This window comes from Tupaia chinensis, unplaced genomic scaffold, assembly GCF_000334495.1.
Source record: "Tupaia chinensis unplaced genomic scaffold, TupChi_1.0 Scaffold000311_2, whole genome shotgun sequence".
Taxonomy (NCBI): Eukaryota; Metazoa; Chordata; class Mammalia; order Scandentia; family Tupaiidae; genus Tupaia; species Tupaia belangeri.
Genome location: NW_006159803.1, coordinates 7,783,310 through 7,802,449, shown reverse-complemented (window position 1 = coordinate 7,802,449; position 19,140 = coordinate 7,783,310). Strand labels below are relative to the sequence as shown.

The 19,140-nt window shown below is 43.3% G+C and overlaps 1 protein-coding gene and 1 non-coding gene across 2 annotated transcripts in view; one reads left to right on the top strand and one right to left on the bottom strand.

Annotated features, from left to right (window-relative positions):
* The window catches only part of NCAM1 (neural cell adhesion molecule 1), a 361,501-nt gene that overhangs the window by 118,725 nt on the left and 223,636 nt on the right, over positions 1–19,140 (bottom strand). The window lies entirely within an intron of this gene.
* On the top strand, positions 4,105–4,215 carry LOC114008228 (U6 spliceosomal RNA). The gene has a single exon (XR_003549784.1). It is a non-coding gene; the product is annotated as a U6 spliceosomal RNA (small nuclear RNA).

Sequence of the window (19,140 nt, the reverse complement as noted above, 5' to 3'; positions counted from 1 at the left end):
CATTCACTTCTTATCCAGCCTGTGGTCCATGGCAAGTAGAGTCTTCCCTCCTCGCATACAGCAAGGGGCACTCACTCCCTGCTGGCCTGTCTGTGACAGGGCTGGACATGCTCTTCCTTTTAGAACATGACTGCTCATAGGAGACATGCCTTGGCTCTAACAAGTTATTTTCCATAACGCTCTTGACGATTTCCAAGAGGAGAATTTCAGAACCTCAGGCCCAGCTCCGACCTTTCTGGCTTTGATGACCAGTTCAGTAGCAAAGCCCATAGAGGCCAAAACTGCGACATCCCATTCTCAAGGGGGAGGACGAAGGTTCTAATCATAACAAAGGCACATGGAGTTTGCCCGCTGGCCGGGCGGCGGAGCCAACCCTGATGAGAAACAGCAGCAGGAGTGGCTGTTTTCAGACTTTTTCAGCACTTTTGAGGTATTTATTTTACAGACAGAAAAAGACATGCCGCAGACTAAGAAAATTACAAGCCTGACACCAGTCCCAAGGGTCTCCTCTGCCTTTCTCTGGGAGGCAAGAAGACATCTTCTCTTGAGCAGAGGAGGGCAGGGGTTGGAGGTTGCGGGATGAGGCTGCATTGGGGTCTTCCTGAACTTGTGTTCTCCTCTAGGAGTGGCTCTCCACCCTGGTGCACAGTAGAGCCACTCAGGGGGCCTGAAGAGTTCTGACTCCTTGGCCCTATTCCTGAACAGCAGGACGAAATGGGGAGGGCGTCAGTAACAGTTAAGGTTCCCGGGTGATTTTCATAGGCAACCCAAGTGGACGGCCTCTTTCCCAGAGCACCAGGGCAATGAACTGCACATCCATTTCGAACCTCCGTATGGACTGCGTGCGAGTGGCCACTAGAGTGGCGTGTTGAATCATTAATGAGATTGCGTCTCCACTGCCTCCGCCTCTCAGCTGCCCGCTGAGAATATGCCCTGGGACTGCAACAACAAAGGAAGAACAAACAGGGCAGAATCCAATGACATTTCTGGTGGAGACAAACATTTGGATGGTGCCTGTCCACTTCTTTCTTTTTCCATCACATCACAGTCAACCCTACCCAGTGATTCGTAATGCTCTCCACAAGCCATTAAAACAAATTTATTTTTTTTTTGACTGTTGCTTATGCAAGGAGACATCACAGACTCACTCTCCATGTAACGTAGAAAAGAAAAATGGCTTCTTCCATTTTCCTCTCCAGTAGTAGTTATTAGGCCAGGAGTGGGCGCTGAGAAAACCACCTCTAAGATAATAGCAGGCACCCTGGTCTCCTAGTTTCCGTGTGAGCAGCCAGGATGGAAAGTTTATTATGCACAGGCCTCTGCTCCCACACTGGGAGCACTTTAGCACGCAGCTAAAGCCTGAGCCGAGATATTTTTTTGTTGTTGTTTTTTAACAAATAAATAACAAGACAAGGGGGATGCCTCAAATGACTGGAAACCAAGGAGACAAAGGGGTTGCTGTAATATCATGTTTTGGTATTTTTAGCTCTGTTTGCAAAGGCTAAATTATAGTAAGGGTTTGGACGCGTTCCTGTAGCAATTGCCTCGTAACACATCATAACCGTCTTGGGCTGCTCCTCCCCCTAAGGAACTACAACTCAAAATTACAGATTATACAGAAATAAAACCCTCTAACTGCTTGTTTGTTTGTTTTACTTAAGCGATCCTGACTTCCTAGCATAACACCCTCGAATTCTGAAAATATCTCAAACAGCAGTTCACCTGGCATTCATGCAAGATTTCACATTGTTCGCAGGAAGCGATCCAAGCCAAGGTCTCAGGGAGAAATCAGTTCAGGAGATGGACAGATATGACCAGCTGCTCCCTGGCATAGAAAGTTCTGCACACCCAGCCTACTACTGGGTTGTCAGCAAAGTCATGACGCAGTTTTGCACAGAAAAATACGTCATGACTTTTCCGATGAGTCAATATACAGAGCTCAAGCACGGGCCGGCTCCTCCACCTTCTCTTCTGCCTCAGTTCCACCGCAAGCTACTGAGGACTAAGCCCTCCAGTTTCTGCTGAATGCTGAGCAAGGGAGGGAGAAAAAGCTAAAAGACAAAAATTGCTTCCACTGCAGCCTCAAGCTTCCCAGGAAACGTGGTGACCTTCTTTACGAGCCTAACAGACTAACCACATTCAACAGGTAGAGGGATTTTATGTCTGTTTTTCTATGATAAATGCACTAAATCTGTTTTTTAAGAGCTTTAACCTGATTACAAGATCGATCAGTCTCAGGAATAAGCTGTCCAAGGACGATAACAGCATCAAGATAAGGAAGCCTAAATATTTTTGATAACTCAGCAACCACACATTTGGCAGTAAAAACACCTTCCAGTAGCCTCTTAGAAATACCTGGACCTCTTTCGGAGGTACAGGAATTAGTGATAATAACAAGTTAAAAAAAAATTCTGGTTCCACATTATGACGTCCACCAACTTAGAAATGCTGTGTAGATGTAAGGGGCAGGAACGAAACATGCTGAAGAACTAAAACATTTTGAAATAAGATTCTTTATCTTCTTCTTTTTTTCTTCTTTTTTTGTTTTTTTTTTGCTACAGGGTGCATGCACTTGCAAGAGAGAGACAGAGTGAGACAGAAAGAGCAAAAGGGAGAAATCACACACACACCCCCCTGGGGGCGGATGGCCATGCTACAGTTCCTTTTTCTCCCTTCTCCTCTTGGGATTTTGGACATGCATGAACATGTGCTTGGCATGATTTTCAAGCTGCAGGGTCCAGGACTGGATCCGCTACCTACTATGTAGGAGTCTAGTGCCTTAACCACTACACTACCTTCTGGCCCTGAAAGACGACTTTTAAAATATGCAAAGCAACCACCTATCATATATAATCTTCACTAAGTAATCTCTGCCTCCTTTTCTCATTGGTGGCATAGATTTTTGTTTTTCCTAAAATGGACCGTCTGGGTAGACAAGATCAAATGCAATTTAGCATTTTCGTTCCTTGGTTCTCTTCTCTTGAGGGCAGTGGAGGCAGAGCTTGCCTGCTCAACTTCCTATGTGTTCCAGAGACAGAGATTACACAGACACACCCAAAGGAAACGGGAGTTGCATATCTCAATGGAGAAGACAGAGTTCAATCTGAATTCTCCAAAAAAGCCCTCGAGAAACTATTAGAGAACAGACAAGGCCCAGACAGAATTTATGGCTGATTTAACCTTGTAAAATTCCTCGGGTCAGCAGAGTCCAGTGTGCTTGTGCTTCACTGTACAATCTGTAGTGAATTCCTCCCAGAAACCGCGCTCTATAAGCAGAACCCTCGGTGACCCTCTTTGTTTGGAGCTGGGACAGCCATCTGCAACTGCGAAAGCAATCATTTTAAGTGCTCATGATGAACACCTAGGGCAACCACTGGTACAATAACACATGCCGTTTCCAACAAAAAAGTGCCGAATGCCAAGTGGGTTTGAGGCTTTGTACTGGCTGCTCTTGGCAGAATGCAAAACCAGTTCAGGGGGAAGAAATGCCCCAGCATTTCTCTTCACTGAGGATTAGTAACACCGGTGTATCTGAATCTTTCATGCTTTCGGCCAAACTCTACAGTTCCAGGTTCACTCCCACTGTGCAAGATTTTTGGGATTGTGTACCAGTGCCAGGAACACTGGGCAACATAAAAGGGGCCCTCGGACTTCATGTTTTGCAATTGGAACAGTCCCATGGAAACTGGGGCAGTTGGGAACCTGGAGTGAAGCAGAACTAAAGAGGAGGTACAGTCTCATTCTCTGAAACACCATTTAGCTCCATGATCGCATTCATACTGTCAACTTCGATGCGGGGAGAGATTGTCCAGGGCTGTGTTCCTAAGCTTGGCGTTCAAAGGCTGCCTTAGGAAACTCAGCAGGGCCTGCCCCATGTGTGACCTCGGTGCTGATAGGAATAACATTAGCTGCAAACCAGAGCCTTCTTACTGGCCGCAGTCTCCCCAGGCATGGGGGACTCAGGGCTCTGCTGTGCGGCACTGGCAGGTATGCACACAGCATAAGTTCAGGCACAGTGGGAAGGAGGGGACTGCTGCAGTAATGGATAACAGGGTTGATTACTGCTCGCAGGCATTTAAACAATATTTAAAAATCAGATTACTGGTGCTTGCTTCAGCAGCACATACACTAAAGTTGTGAATGATACAGAGAAGATTAGTATGTCCTCTGTGCAAGGAAAAAAAATCAGATTACTAAAAGCTACAACTAGAATTTCTCCTCAAATACATTCATCAGTAATAACTATAAATATATATATATACACATTTATATACACACACATATACATATATATGTATATACATATATATGTATACATATACACACAGAAAAAGTCAGAAATGACAGTTAAATTATTTTTCCTTTCTTTTATCTTTTTCTTTTTTTGGGGGGGCTATAGGGCGTGTGCACTCACTAGATAGAGACAGATAAGGGAAAAAGGGAGAAAGAGAGAAATCACCCAAGGGGAGTGAACAAAATTGCAATCCCTTTTCTATTCTCCTCTTGGGATTTTGGGCATGCACATATACACGCCCAGTGTGTTTTTCAAGCCTCTGTGTCCAGGATTCAAACCACAGCTGACCATGTGGGATCCAGCCCCTTAATCAGTACCCACCTGGCTGGCTCTAAGTTCTTAACTGTAAAGGCCACACTATAGCCCTCTTTTCTTCCCAGCACCGAGTGCATCTCATCCAGATGTGTGGTCAGGGCTCAGGGGAATGGTACTGAGGGAGAGGGTGAACTGAAAACAGAGACTTCCTTGTCCTCTAAACATTTCTGCAACTGGATATTCCCCATTTACCATGTATTATTTTATTTCTAATAGATGCCTACTTGCAAAAAAGTGAATTACTAAAATACATAAACATTTAAGAAATGGGTCAAATTTTAACATATAAAACAGAAATTGTAACTTCTTATTATAAACTGCTATATTCCTGACCATCAAATTAGAGAAAATATACAAATACAAGTCATTAAAATTATCTTGTTAAATTTTATAAACAAACTATTGGTTATACTGAAGCCTTAATCTTATGGAGCTCCCACGGGCATCTATATGTAATTTAGAAAGATTAAACAAATCATCTACTTGATAGGGTTCCATGCTCTATCTAGAAAATCTCATCTTACATCAAAGGAGATGCTGAGTTTTACTTTGCAATTAGTAACATTGGCCTCTAGAGACGACTGTTAGAAATGGTGCACTGTTGGGCCAGCCCTGCAGCACAGTGGATAAGGGAACTGGATCCCACATAGCCGACCCTGGTTTGAATCCCAGCTCTGGTGGCCTGAAAAATGTGCTTTGGGGGGATCTTTATAGCATGATCTTCCCCTAGCCTGAGCCAGCCCCAGACCATAGGCATCTGCACACATGCCTGGCAGTAGAGAGAGGTCCCAGGATGTGAACTGAGGATGTAGGTCCAATTGTATTACCACTGTACCCCTCCCTTATCCTCAAGCTATTTTCTTAAAATGGCAGTGCCACTTCATTCATTTCTGAGAAAATGTCTTCCAGACACCTACGTCTGAAAAACCTCAGTTTGCCTGCCAGTAGTGAATTAAGTGAAAATGATGATCCGTAAGAAATGGGGCTAGTTGAGCTCGCAACTCAGGTGCACAAATGATTCTCTTCAGTGACCATCGGACACAACAGAAGTGCTTTATTCACATATTTGGCTGCACAGAATATTAAGATATATATGTCCTTTTCATGACATGGCCCCAACCTTTCTCTTATTCTCACTTTGTCCCCACTATAATACGCCTATGTCTTGGTTGCTTTTAAAAATATCTCTTTAAGCTGTGGTTCTACTTCCAAATCACAGTGTCCTCTGAAGGTCACACCTCATACTTCCTCTTCCTTCTCAATACTAAGCACATTGTGCCTAGATATATGATAGACACATAGCATACAGGTGTCATGTGAACACTGGATGAATGAAACAGACAAAGCCTCTCATACTTATTGGGTTTAGTATGGTCATTTAGAACAAACAGCATCACCCCAAACAGTAAAACATTAAATTGACAATTTTGCATCTGGGCTAGGTTTCTTCAATGATAAGTAACTATTTTTTTTTCTTTTCCTTTATTGCCAGTGGGCATGTGTGCTCACAGGAGGTGGAAGGAAAGCACCACCCAGTGGGTGGTCATGGCCCATTGGGCATGGGGGTGCTTCTCTTTCTCTATGTACCATGAAATAAAGAAAAAGGTAAACTTGGGGCCAGCAGGTGGCATGGTGATTAATGCACTGGACTTCCACATGGGCAACTACAGTTCGAGTCCTGGACTCAATGGCTTGAAAATCATGCTAGGCGCATGTGCATGCATGCCCAAAATCCTGGGAGGAGAATGGAGGAGAAGGCATTGTAGCATGGCTATGCCCCCTGGGTAATTATTTTTCCTCTCACTGTCTCTGTCTGGCAAGCTCATGTGCCTAATGGCAAAAACTAAAAAAAATTAAAAAAAATTTTTTTAAGCATTAGTGTCAGTTGTGGGTAAGGATAAAATCCAAGCTTTCATAAAAAATTTAAAAAAATTTTTTTAAACATTAGTGGTAGTTGTGGGTAAGGATAAAATCCAAGCTTTCAAGAAAAAAGTCAGTATTTTGGAAAACCTGTATTTACTAATGTAAGTCTAACAGCTTTCCAATACTTAAAGGCTTTTCTGATGAAATCGTGGCAATACCAATGTACACAATTTTAAAATATTGTATTTGTTTAAAACATACTATTATCATCAACCCTGCATAATTCTGTGAAATAGTATTTTCTAGACAATCAGTAGGTGATTAAAAACAATCATGCATGAGAATTCACATGGTGGTGCAGTCAGACTGCAGCACTGGAAGCCACATGGCAACCATAGTTCGAATTCTCAGGCTGGTGAGCTCAAACACCATGGGCAGGTATGTGAGTGCCCAAGATCCAACGAGCTGGAGGATTCGAGAAACAGGATCACAGTGTGACCAAACTCTGTGGAGGGGCCTCTTTTTTCTCTCCCTACCCCTTCCTTGTTGCATACACACATGCATGTATCACAAATAAAGGGGAAAAATCATGCAATCATGCATGAATTAATGAGTCATCAACATGCACGACAATCCATCGTGTTTTAATGCAACAGAGTGTAAAAAACTGACATGATTTCAGATTTCTCATCACAACAAACTTTGAAGAAACTGTCTCTTGTCAAGTTTTGGTATAGTGTTAAAAAATATCCAAAGTTATCTAAAAAGTCTATTAAAATCCTCCCTATCTATCTGTATGAGGATTTTCTTCATGTCTTTCAACAAGAACACTATATTGCAACAGATTGAATGCAGAGGCAGCTATGAGAATCCAGATGTCTTTTATTAAGGCCGATATTAAAGAAAGCTATAAAAAAAGTAAATGTTCTCCTCTCAGTATATTTTCATTTTGTAAAATTTTGTTATATTTCATAAAATATGTTATCTATTAACATAATGATTTATTACTCCTATTTTTAGATGAGTTAACAAATATTTTGAAATCTTCAGTTTTATTTTCTGTAAGTATTGATTCAGAGAACCAACACAGGGACCTTTGGGGTCTTCACTAGTTTTTATGGATGTACAAGAGACTGAGGTTAGAACTATTAAGAGCTGATGATCTAGACAGTGATTTAAAAAGCAGTCATAATAGTAATAAAAAGTCAGGTTGTGGCCTGGTGGCTAAAGCAGCTAGATACCACATGGCTGACTGTTTGGTTCAAGTCCCAGAACAGGTATCTTGAGAAACATGCAAGGTGCATTGAGTGCATGATCAAAATGTCAAGAAGAGAAATGGGGGGAAGGGATGGTGGTGTGACCATTCTCTAGGGGGGAAGGGGATGCTTTCTCACTTTCCTTTTCCATCCCTCTTCAGTAAGTGCATGCAGCCTCTAGCACATTATATAAAAACAAAAGATTTTCAAACAGTAAAATGTCACTGTCTGACTAGTAAGAGTTAGTATGTACCAAGAAAGCAGGAAACAGGAGGACAGAAGAATGCATTGGCAAGTGCTGCAAATTGACCAACATGAACAAAAAAATGTCATTTATTTAGTTTGTTTGATGTAAAAATACATGTGGAACATTTTCAATTTGGGTGTGGGCATCTGCTTGCAATCGAGTTTTAATTAACTAAATTTCAAATGCTTTAGGTGTTCTAGCCCTCTGAGCCAAGCATTTCTCACCAGTACCCAACGGTGCAAATTAAAGTGCTGCCTGTCTCAAGGTTTTAAGCAGAATTTACAAGTGGATTTTATTTTGTGTGTCTTTTTTGTGTATTTTCCTGATTAGGGAATCATATTTTGCCTTTAAGTCTCCATTGCTTGTCTCTACAGTGACCTTGTAAAATCAATTCCAGATTGAAGGAAGAGGGACAAGGGGTACAATTAGAATAGGTATGTCAGAAAAAGAGGCATAGATCAGGACTATCCTGGGCAAACCAGGACATAGATCACCCTAATTCTTCACAGAACATCACCTCCAGGTCTAACTGGCACCCCTTCCCATTCTCCATGACATCTACTCTAAGCCTTCCACTTGGAACAATTGCCTTCTCCTACCAAACACAGCATCAATCACCAGCCTGCCATGTTCCCCTACCTTCACATTTCCCTCCTTACCCACTTATCCCTCCTTCTCTTCAGAGGAAAGATACAAGTTTGTTTGCCTGTTTGTTTTTCCTTTTTTTTCCCCCTAGAGGATGCATGTTCTTGCCAGAGACTGACAGAGAGGAAGCATCCCCCAATGGAGAGTGGTCACACTGCAATCCCTTCATCTCCCTTCTTCTATCCTGTTGGGATTTGGAGGATGCATGTACATGTGCCTGGTGTGTTATTCAAGCCATCAGAGTCAGGATTTGAACCATGGTCAGCCATTGGTATCCAACTCCCTTTATCACTAGACTATGGGGCCTGCCCAAGACTGTTCTCTTTAATTCCAGCTTAATCCAGCAAAATCAGTTGTTTGTGACCTCTGTACACCCCCTCCCCCATTTTTTTCCTTTCCCGAGCCACATTCTAGTCTTCTTTCTTTCTCTCTCTCTTTCTTTTAAATTTTTGCTAGAGGATGGATGCACTCACCAGAGAGAGAAAAAGAGAGAGAGAGAAAGGAAGAGGAAGAAAGCATCCACCATGGGACATGACCACTCCACTTCACCATCCTGTTAGGATTTGGGGCATACACATACATGCGCCCAGAAAGTTTTTTAAGCCACCAAGGTCAGGATATGAGCCACACTTTGGGGCATGTGGGATCTGGCTCCCTTACCTACTAGGCCATGGGGCCTGACCTCTAATCTCTTCTTTAGACCTCAAGATATTGTTTTGTCTTTTCCTTTCAAGGTCTTTGCTTTCTTCCTGCCCACTTTATGGGAAATCTCTACTTCTGAGAGGCCTTTGCCAGTTGCTCTTTTACCCACGTGTCTCCAAGGTTCTCCACTAGGTCCTCTGTCTCCTCTTCCTCCTTGCTCTCAGTTGGCTTCCTGCGCTGTTTCACCCATACAACTGATTCAGTGTAATTAATGCTCAGATGTGTATCTAGTATCCATGTCCCTAACATTAGAGTGTCATTTTCAATGTCCTTCTGTGTTTTGTATATATCTTACCTAAATGAGCTGCTGGCGCCCTACCCTCAATATACTCTCCACAGAGGCCCCTAGCTCCCATCTCCCTCACTCCCAAGGCTCACTCCTCTCATGCTCTGTCTTTGTGTGACTATCTTCTTCTCAGTAAACCTCAACCCTTCCATCCCCGTTTGCTCTTCTGTTCTGCCTCTCCCACATCCATGTTTCTCCCCATTGTCAAGTCCTGTTGACTTTCATCATACACTCTGAAATATTTCCACATCCACCTCCTCTCCACTTCCCAGTACCAGTTCCCTATTTCAAGCCTGTGTGTCACTTGCTCAGACTTTGGAACCAGTTTTATAACTGGCCTTTTTGCCTTTTCTTTCCCTCCATTAATCTTTCACATACACATATGCCAGGATGTGACTCTGAGAGTGAATGTGGAGAAAGAGCAGAGAAGTTTTAAGAGAATATCCCCATCAGCAAGATGAGAGCTGAGAGGAGGAGCCAGCGGAGCAGGGGGGAGAGGAGGAGAACCAAAGTCTGAAGAGGACCTAGCATAAGGAAGTGGTCAGCAGGGAAGAGTGCTAAGAGAAGGCAAGGATTTGGAAAATGGGGGAAAGGATATTTAGCTGAGCAATGAAAATAATCACAGTACAATTAAAAAAAAAATCACAGTAGGGCCTTCCCCATAGTGTAGTGGTTAAGCACCATGCAGAAGGAACCAGATACCACATGGCTGACCACGGTTCAAATCTTGGCCCCAGCAACCTGAAAAACATGCCAGGTACATGTGCACATGTGCCTCAAATCTTGGTAGGATGGAGAAATGGAGGAAAAAGGACCTGGGGAATGACCATGTCTCATGAGGGGGTGTGACACACTTGCTCTCTTTTTCTCTTTCTGATGAGCACATGCATCCTCAGATGATTAATCACTATGCCTTTTGGGAAAGAAGCTTTGGTTCATTAGTGTGGGTGGAAGGTGGAGGATCAGCCTTTAAACTCCTCGACTTCCTATGACCACTGCCTCCATTCTACTTCAGCAACCTTCTACCTTGGACACATTCTAAAATTACTTTTCTTTTGGAAATTCAAATTCTAGTACACAACTCTCTAATGACCATTTCTATTCTTCCAGTTTCATTACTCCCTCCGTGCCCCCTGCACTTGTCCTTTGACACTGAGTCATCTAGTCCTACCCACTCTGGGTTCCACTTGGCTTTACTATTCTCCCATTTCATCAAACCCTGTAGTCCAACACCTAGGTCCTGTCCAGATGGCACCCATCACTGTCACCTGCTTTTTGTTCCACCACAGATGCACAGCCCAACTTGAGGGTTGAACTAATCCTGAGCTGAGGGAAATGGAGCTCCACAAAGCTTAATTCCCCAGCCCTAAGTGTGCATAAGACATGATCTGCAGTCTCCCAAGGACCCTCGGCATCATCCAGCAATCCTTTCCTCGATCAGCTTTCTTCTTTCTTGCGTTCCTGAAAGTGGCCAATTTAAACCCTCAGTTTTATCCTCATGACCTTACAATTTCTATCTTATCTCTCATCAGCTGTCTCACCTGTACAAAGAAAGTGAGGCTATCGAGTATACATTTCAATTTCCCTCCTTCGATCCCAACTAAAACTTTTAGCTTTGTACATAAGGGGATATACTAAGCAAGCTCTTGAAAAAGTTCACGGAAAATGTGTATTACAAAAAATTATACATGGATTTCAAAGGTTTTTTGCACCAAGATAAGTTCATAGTTTAATTCCATTTTTCCATGAATGTTTTTTAAAAATAATTATTTATTTCATTTTATTTATTCATTCATTTTATTTTAATTTGACCAGAGAGAGACACAGAGAGAGAGTGAGAGAGAAAGAGGGAAAGTGTGAAAGCAAGCCACCAGGTCCAGGACTTGAACTGTGGTTGGCCATGTGGAAGTGTCCAGCGCTTTATCCACCATGCCACCTGCTGATCCCTCCATGAATGTTTTGAAGTCCCCTTACACATATGTACATGTATATACATATGTGTGTGTGAATGCTCAAAATCAGAGTAAACACAATTTTTAAGTACTCACCATGTGCTATTCCCTGAGTCTTGAAATATATTATCTCGTCCAATCCTCTTAACATGCCTCCTTTGCTACTTCAGAAAAGATGCATTTCTTTAGATCTGCCTGTCTCCTTAGAAACCTTTCTCCCTCTTTCCTCTAACGTCATCCTCTCTATAACCTTCTGCCCTTCAGCATGTCAACATGCTCAAATCTCACTTCTTGAAGACCTCAAACCTTTCCTCAACCACAAGTCCTCTTTATATATCCTTTAAAGTCATTATTTTTCTAAACAGTCAAACTTTAGTTTTAATTGCCAGAAGTTGTGTGTGCTTGTGAAAGGGGCGGGGCGGGGGGAGAGAGAGAGAAAGGACTCTCCCTCCATGAGGTGTGGTCACGCCGCCATCCCTTCTCCGTTTCTCTATTCTGTCAGGATTCATGACATGCACACACATGTGCTTGGCATATTTGGCATATTTTTAAGCCACTGGTACCAGGATTCAAGGTGCAGCCGGCCACGTGGGATCTCATTCCCTTTAACCAGGCCACAATGCTGGCCCAGCAAACTTCCGAAATAGTAATCTTCGTTCATTCACTGGCAATTTCTCACTTCTTGTTTGCGTCTCAACACACTGGAAGCTAGAGTCTATCCGTATCAGTTCATTAAGAGTTTTTTTGTTTGTTTGTTTGTTTTTTGAGAGGTTTTTGCTATAGGGCGCATGCGCTCACCAGAGAGTCTATCTGTATCAGTTCATTAAGAGTTTTGTTTGTTTGTTTGTTTGTTTTTTGAGAGGTTTTTGCTACAGGGCACGTGCGCTCACCAGACAGACAGAGAGAGACAGAGAGACAGAAAGCGAGAAATCACCCCCCAGGGGGGATGACCACGCTGCAATCCCTTCTCCTCCATTCTCCCCTCGGGATCTTGGGCACACGTGCCGTGTGCCCAGTGTGAGTTTTAAGCCACCGAGTCTGGGACTTGTACCACGGTCGACTATGTGGGAGTCCAGCGACACAGCCATTATGCTAACTGCTGGTCCCAGTTCATTAAGAGTTTTAACAAGTATTTCTACCACTGCTGAAACTCTGAGGATCTACTCTGTGCTATACAATTGTGCCCAGTGTCTTCATTCATTATTTTATTCAATTCTTAGCAGTAGTTTCCCCCACAACAACTTTTTGTGCAAATTACACATTTAATGTGTGTCCTCTCCTCTCCACTCCCCAACACAAGGCTGAAAGCCAACTCTGAGCATGAACTAAGTCTGTTTTATTCACATTTACATTCCCAGGTCCAAGAACATAGTAGGAACTCAATACATAGTTGTTGAATTAAAGATTGAATAAATAACCAAAGGAAATCTACCAAAGAGCCTTGAGGTCGATTTCCTTATTCCCACTCACCACAGGGAAAAAGCAAAGCTCAGTGTGGTTAGACAACCTTCCCGATGTCCCATCAGTAGCACAGCGTCAGAGCCAGGACTCAAAGCCAAATCTGATCAGCAAGCCTGTGCTCTTTCCACGTTCCCCTGTGATCTCTCCCTTCCATCACTCTCGCTGCCAAGTGTACCCACAAGACACACTCCCACATTTACACGTCTAGCCCATGCCTTTCTTCTTAGCGCTAGAGTCCTACACACAACGGTCCACTTTAAATTTCTACCTGAAAATCTACCTCTAGTAATATGCATGATTTCTCCCACCAAGATCTGTTCTTTCACTCACATTCTTAAAGGTGTCACCATCTACCCAGATGTCCAAGGCAGAATCCTGGAGAACAGCTCTGTCACCCCCACCTCCTCTTCCCACCCCCCACATGCACGCACACACACGTTCCCAATAGCTGTAACCTGCCAATCATCCCTGAACATCTACCTACTCCTTTCTAAATCACTGACCCTGCTGCAGACGCAGACTAGGTGTTTACAGCTCTCACCCGGACGGTGCTTCTGTCTCACCCCTCCACCTTCATTCTCCTCACTCGTGTCAAAGCTGTATTTCAAAGTACAAATATAATGCCACTTCTCTTCTTCATACTTTGCAATGATTTACTAGCCTAACTAATGAGATAACCAAAGTCAAAAGACCTCTACAGTTTCATTCTGCTTGTGTCCCAAATCCGCACAGTAGTCACTCCTCATGGCTGTTCCCTGCCCTGGTCACACGGAGTTGCTCACGGTTTCCCCTATCATGCTGCTTCAGAGCATCCCTGCTTCTGCATATGCTTTCTTCATGGAAGAAACACCTCTTCATTCCAATTTTCCTCATGAACTCCTGCATACACAACAAAACCCATTCTCCCCAACAAAGTCCTTCCTGAGCCTAACACTCCTCTTTTGAGCTCTTACAGCATATTATGGTGTCTCTAGAGGAATGTCATAGTGTGTGTCAATTTTCTGTTTATTTGCCTGTTTCTCCACTAAACTATAAATTCCTTGAAAGAGTGACCAAGATTTTTTTTACTGTTTTCTATTCAACATCTAGAACAATGGTTAGCAACAGGCACTCAACACAGTTTTGTTGATTGAATGAATAAATAACAGTCACAAATGCTTCATGTTCTTATATCTGAGCCAGTTTCATAAAACTTATGAATGAAAACGAACTTGGACTGGCCAAGGATGGAGCTGGTAGATGGGGGAGCAGAAGTCAGGCCGCATGCTAGGAGGAGGACATGTTGGGAAGACACAGGTTTTGGGCATTACATGAATATTCTTAGGACCTATTACCCTGATTTCTTTCATATGTTGGCCTGGAGAAGCAATTGCCAAGAGGATGTGTGGCAGTTGTAGTTTCATTTGTTAAAAAAAAGAAAAGAAAAAGAAAAAGAAAGAAATGGAAAATGGAAGCCATAATACCGAACACAGAAAAGCAGAGAGGCAGAATGGTGGCAATGCGGGCAGTCCCCAGTGAGACTTCTGTAGCCTTTACACTGCATTTTGTGTGCAAAGGCAGGACCATACATGGGACATGTCAAAGGAGTAAGACCTGAGCTCAGAGAATGACTTCTCTACAGCCTAGACTCACCCAACATCTGTCTTCCTACAGCTCCTTGGAAAAGGTTCTTGAATTTCTGGCTGCTTTCAAACATTTCTCCCCAACCCCCACACCACCAATTCATTCCCAATCTGCACTTTAATGACCCAGCTCTAGGGCGTACTCACTGCTGGGAGACAGCGTGTTATAGGGATGCTTTATGGTAGAGGCCATCAAGTCCCCATTGCCTCTCCTTCATCCTCTTCGCCTCCCACCCTGAGCCTGAGGCACTGCTAGGATCCTTCTGCTCACTGATAGAGTTCAACATCCACTTCCACCCTTCCCAACTCAGCTGTTGGGTGGAGCAAGGCTGAGGACGTGCAGGCTGATGGGTTCTAGCTGTGCGTCCACTGCCCTGTGGGGATAAGAGCCGGCCACTGTGACCAATGAGAGTCTCAAAGCTGAGAAAATCAAAGGCTGAGAGAAGCTGTGTGGGCCCGGATCTCCCAGAAAATCCTTGTCCCCACATGAAAAGCCTCCCATGAAAGCTGATGACAGAAGTGGAAGACCAGGATGTCAGAGACAGCTAAAAATTCCTTTTTTTCTATCATTTCAACTCTGCGACAGTGAGCAGAAGGGTAGGTTTTCAGAAAATGTGCACCAGTCAAGTAATCCATGGCTTTTCCTACACGATGCCAAGCTGCCTTCAAGTGAAAACTTCATCAAATGTGTTGAGCAGGGAATTGTCTCCTGGCCGTATCCAATTGACTAGTCACTTTCAGCCTTCCTAGAACTGAGTGCATTCTCACTTACAGGGAATGATTTAGGGATCATGAAATGATCGACTCGATTTGGCTCTGTTTTCTCCTTTGAGCTCCCATTACTTACTAGATCCAATAGCAAAGCATTCAGAGTCTTTAAAATCTGCCCACATCTTAACTACCTAGTCTTTCTCTCTCTCTCTTTTGTTTCTTCCCATCAGTGAGAGAGACAGATAGACAGGTACCCTAACAGTGTCTTCAAGCCACGATTATCCCCAGCTTTCACCAGCCCCATGGGCATGCAAACACCTGGTGTGTTCAGGATGATCTCCAGATACAAACCTCGAACCTTCTTGGGGGCAGGGGCTCAGCCTTGCAGAATGCTGCATTATCACTGCACCACCATCCAGATTCCTGCTTCCGCTCTTACACTATCTACTGTGGACACTAAGAATGAGTCCCTGATCAGCCCTTCCTCCGCACACAGTGCATCTTTCCCTTTCTTCCTAGTCTTATGATATTCTATCCTGAATCCATTCAAATTCTTCCCAAATCCTTCTTCCTTCACAAAGTCTCCCTAGACCATTTCAGTTCACAAAACTCTCTCTCTCTCTCATTCTTAGTTTTCCCACATTAAAAACTGCATGACAATTTGGAAACAAAACATTATCTTTTATATACTCAAACTGACTTCTACATTTTTGCCTCACCTCCCCAGTGTAATTACAAGTTTCTTCATGGCAAGAAAAGAGTTAGATGCTTCTTACTCCTCTTGGTGCTGGAATATGAAAAATGCTTAATAAAGACTTCATCAGTTGAATCAAATATATAGCAATTTGGGTCATAAATGATAGTCTCAACAGGAAATCCCAAGAGAAGGAGGTTGGTGTCACAGCTCAAATAGACATACACATGAACCCATGAGTGACTCATCTGGTTTGCATACAGACAGGGCCACACATGCACTCATCCCTTTGTTGCAGCTGAATGGATTTATTTTAAATCAGTTTAAACTAGGATGTGCAACCTGATTCTCTTTATTTTTTCTTATTTGATAAAGCGCATTTTCATTGCTTGATAGATATCCTAATTCATATTTTTCACAACTTAGAGACATATTCTTTGCAACTGGTCCTTTCCACAATAGCAGTAGTTCATACTTCAGTGATTAGTTTCCACCACAGCAAAGCTGATTTATTTTTATTTGAAGTAACACACCCCTTGTGTTGTCTTTCCTTTCCAGCTGAACAAATGGTGTACATTGCTGCCTCCGTTGTTGCTGCCCACTCTTCAATCATTTTCATCTTTTTAAATTCTGACTTTTATGCAAATGACTACCGAATACACGCTTCCTAGCCTTATCTTTCTTCTGAGAGTCAATTTCACCTCTACTATCAGAATATCTTTTTCAAATAAAATGTAGTAAAAAATGTCCATGACTTTGTATCCTAAAATTTATTTGCAGGGCTGTTTGAAATTTATAATTCATTTTCCATAGAAACTGCATTATAAATAGTAATTCAGTTTGTTCTTTGGCTGAAAAACAAAGTTTAACTAATCCATCTGCAATGAAAAGTGGCAGAAAGCAATATGGTAACAATATGAGTAATTAAATGAAACACCAAAAAATGTAAAAAAAAATAATGATAAGCTTATCCTGGTTGTTAATATTTGAAGAAAAGCACTTTTACTCAGAAGAGGAGGTAGAGACTGTGGAGGTCTTGAGCTACCTCCCCAATTCAGCCACCAGCCCTTCTGATTCTGCCTCTGCCATTTAGACATTCTCTTCTGTCTCAGAGAATTTATCGTTTCCTCTGTGCCATCCTCGACCAGACATAATCCTCCCTGACCTGGGTTATTCTAATGGTGTTTCAGTTGGTTTCTTTGAGCCTAATGTCATCCTCAATATCCAATTTGCATATGGTATTCAGATGACTCCTTTGTGAACATATCTCTCATTGTGTCTCTGTTCTGCTCAACAGCATACCATCTGCTTCATCAAGTCAGAAAAGTATGGACGGAGCCAAACTTTTCCATGGGGATGTGTGCTCTTGTTTTGAAAGAGAGCCCCCAGGCTGGCAGAGCCCACTAAAGTCCAGTGGAAGAACTGGTTCCAATCAAAGTAGTCCAGTCGCCCAACAATGACTTTAAGTATTCTTGGTCAGGAGAGAGCACAGGCAATCTTCTTTTTGGAAGTCTCTGATTAACTGGTCAGGTCTTCAAGACCAGAAGGTGATGTTCCAATCTGGTTGTTAGGTGACCCTTCTAGAGAGGAGCTGGGATGCTGAAGCTCTGAGGCAACAGTGGGAGACTGGAGAAGTAAGATGACTGCCCACTGACAACCCTCCTGCCCTGTCGTCAAGAAGAGTGAAGAGCCTCGTTAGTGTGACCATGTAGAGAGGAAGCACAGACAGCCTTGGTGCAGAGCAGCTTTTCTGATCCTACAGAATCTTCACCGTCACCAATGGGGACAAAAATGCTCTCTACCCAAAGCTGCTGTCAGGTTCTGGTGAGTATGTTTGAAAGCGCCTATGGCGATACCTGATAACCCCACCTGTATAGACAGTTACTCATCGATTCAATTTATGATAGGGAGATGAACCAGACCTTTTTGGGGGGTGGGGGGTGAAGAGGTTTTTGCTATAGGGCATGTGCGCTCACCAGAAAGACAGAGAGAGACAGAGAGCGAGAAATCACCCCCCAGGGGGGATGGGCATGCCGCAAACCCTTCTCCTCCATTCTCTTGTCAGGATCTTGGGCGCGCATGCATATGCGCCCGGCGTGAGTTTAAGCCACTGGGTCCGGGACTCGAACTGTGGTCGACTAAATGGAAGTCCAGCGACATAGCCATTATGCCAACTGCTGGTCCTGAACCAGACCTTTTGATCAGCACCTTTGAATCCTGATGTAACTCCAGCAAACATTTTCTCCTGGATGAATGTCCACTTCCTCAACTGTAGGCTGGGAATCAAGCAGAATCCTTTGGAGTGCTTCCCTTCAACCTATCTCACTAAGAGGAAAGATCTAGAAAAATTAGGATTACAGGTTTTTTTCCTTTTTTATTTTATTTTTTTTAGAGAGGTTTTTGCTATAGGGCATGTGCGATCGCCAGACAGACAGAGAAAGACAGAAAGAAAGCACCCGAGGACGGTGGGCCATGCCGCCATCCCTTCTCCTCATTCTCCTCTCGGGATCTTGGGCACGCATGCACACGCGCCCTGCGTGTTTTAAGCCACCAGGTCCGGGACGCGAACCTCGGTCGACTACACGGGAGTCCAGCGACATAGCCATTACACTAACTGCTGGTCCCAGGATTACAGGTTTATAATTAGGTCCAAGAAATTCAAGAATTAAGACAATAAGTCCTAATAAGATATTTAATCCAATCTGATTATTTGGGGGGGGAAAAAAAGAGAAAAGCCAGGTCCAGAAGGTGGTGTGGTGGTTAAAGGCGCTGGAGTCCCAGGTGGCTGATCTTGGTTTGAGTTTCAGACCTGATGGCTTGCTTTCTCACTTTCCCTTTCTCTCCCTCTCTCTGGTCAATTTAAAATTAATTAATTAATTAATTAAACAATTCTTTAAAGAGAAGAAGAAAGAAAGAGAGAAGGAGAAAGAAAGAAAAAGAAAAAAAGAAAGGAAAAGCCAATAAAATAAAATAAAATAACCAGGCTAGTGCTGGCCCAAGCGATTGATCGGAGGGCTGGGAGCGGAGCTGCAGCCTGTTGTCATGGCGACGCGAGTATCCTAATCCTGGGCCTCAGGAGCGCTGATAGAGAT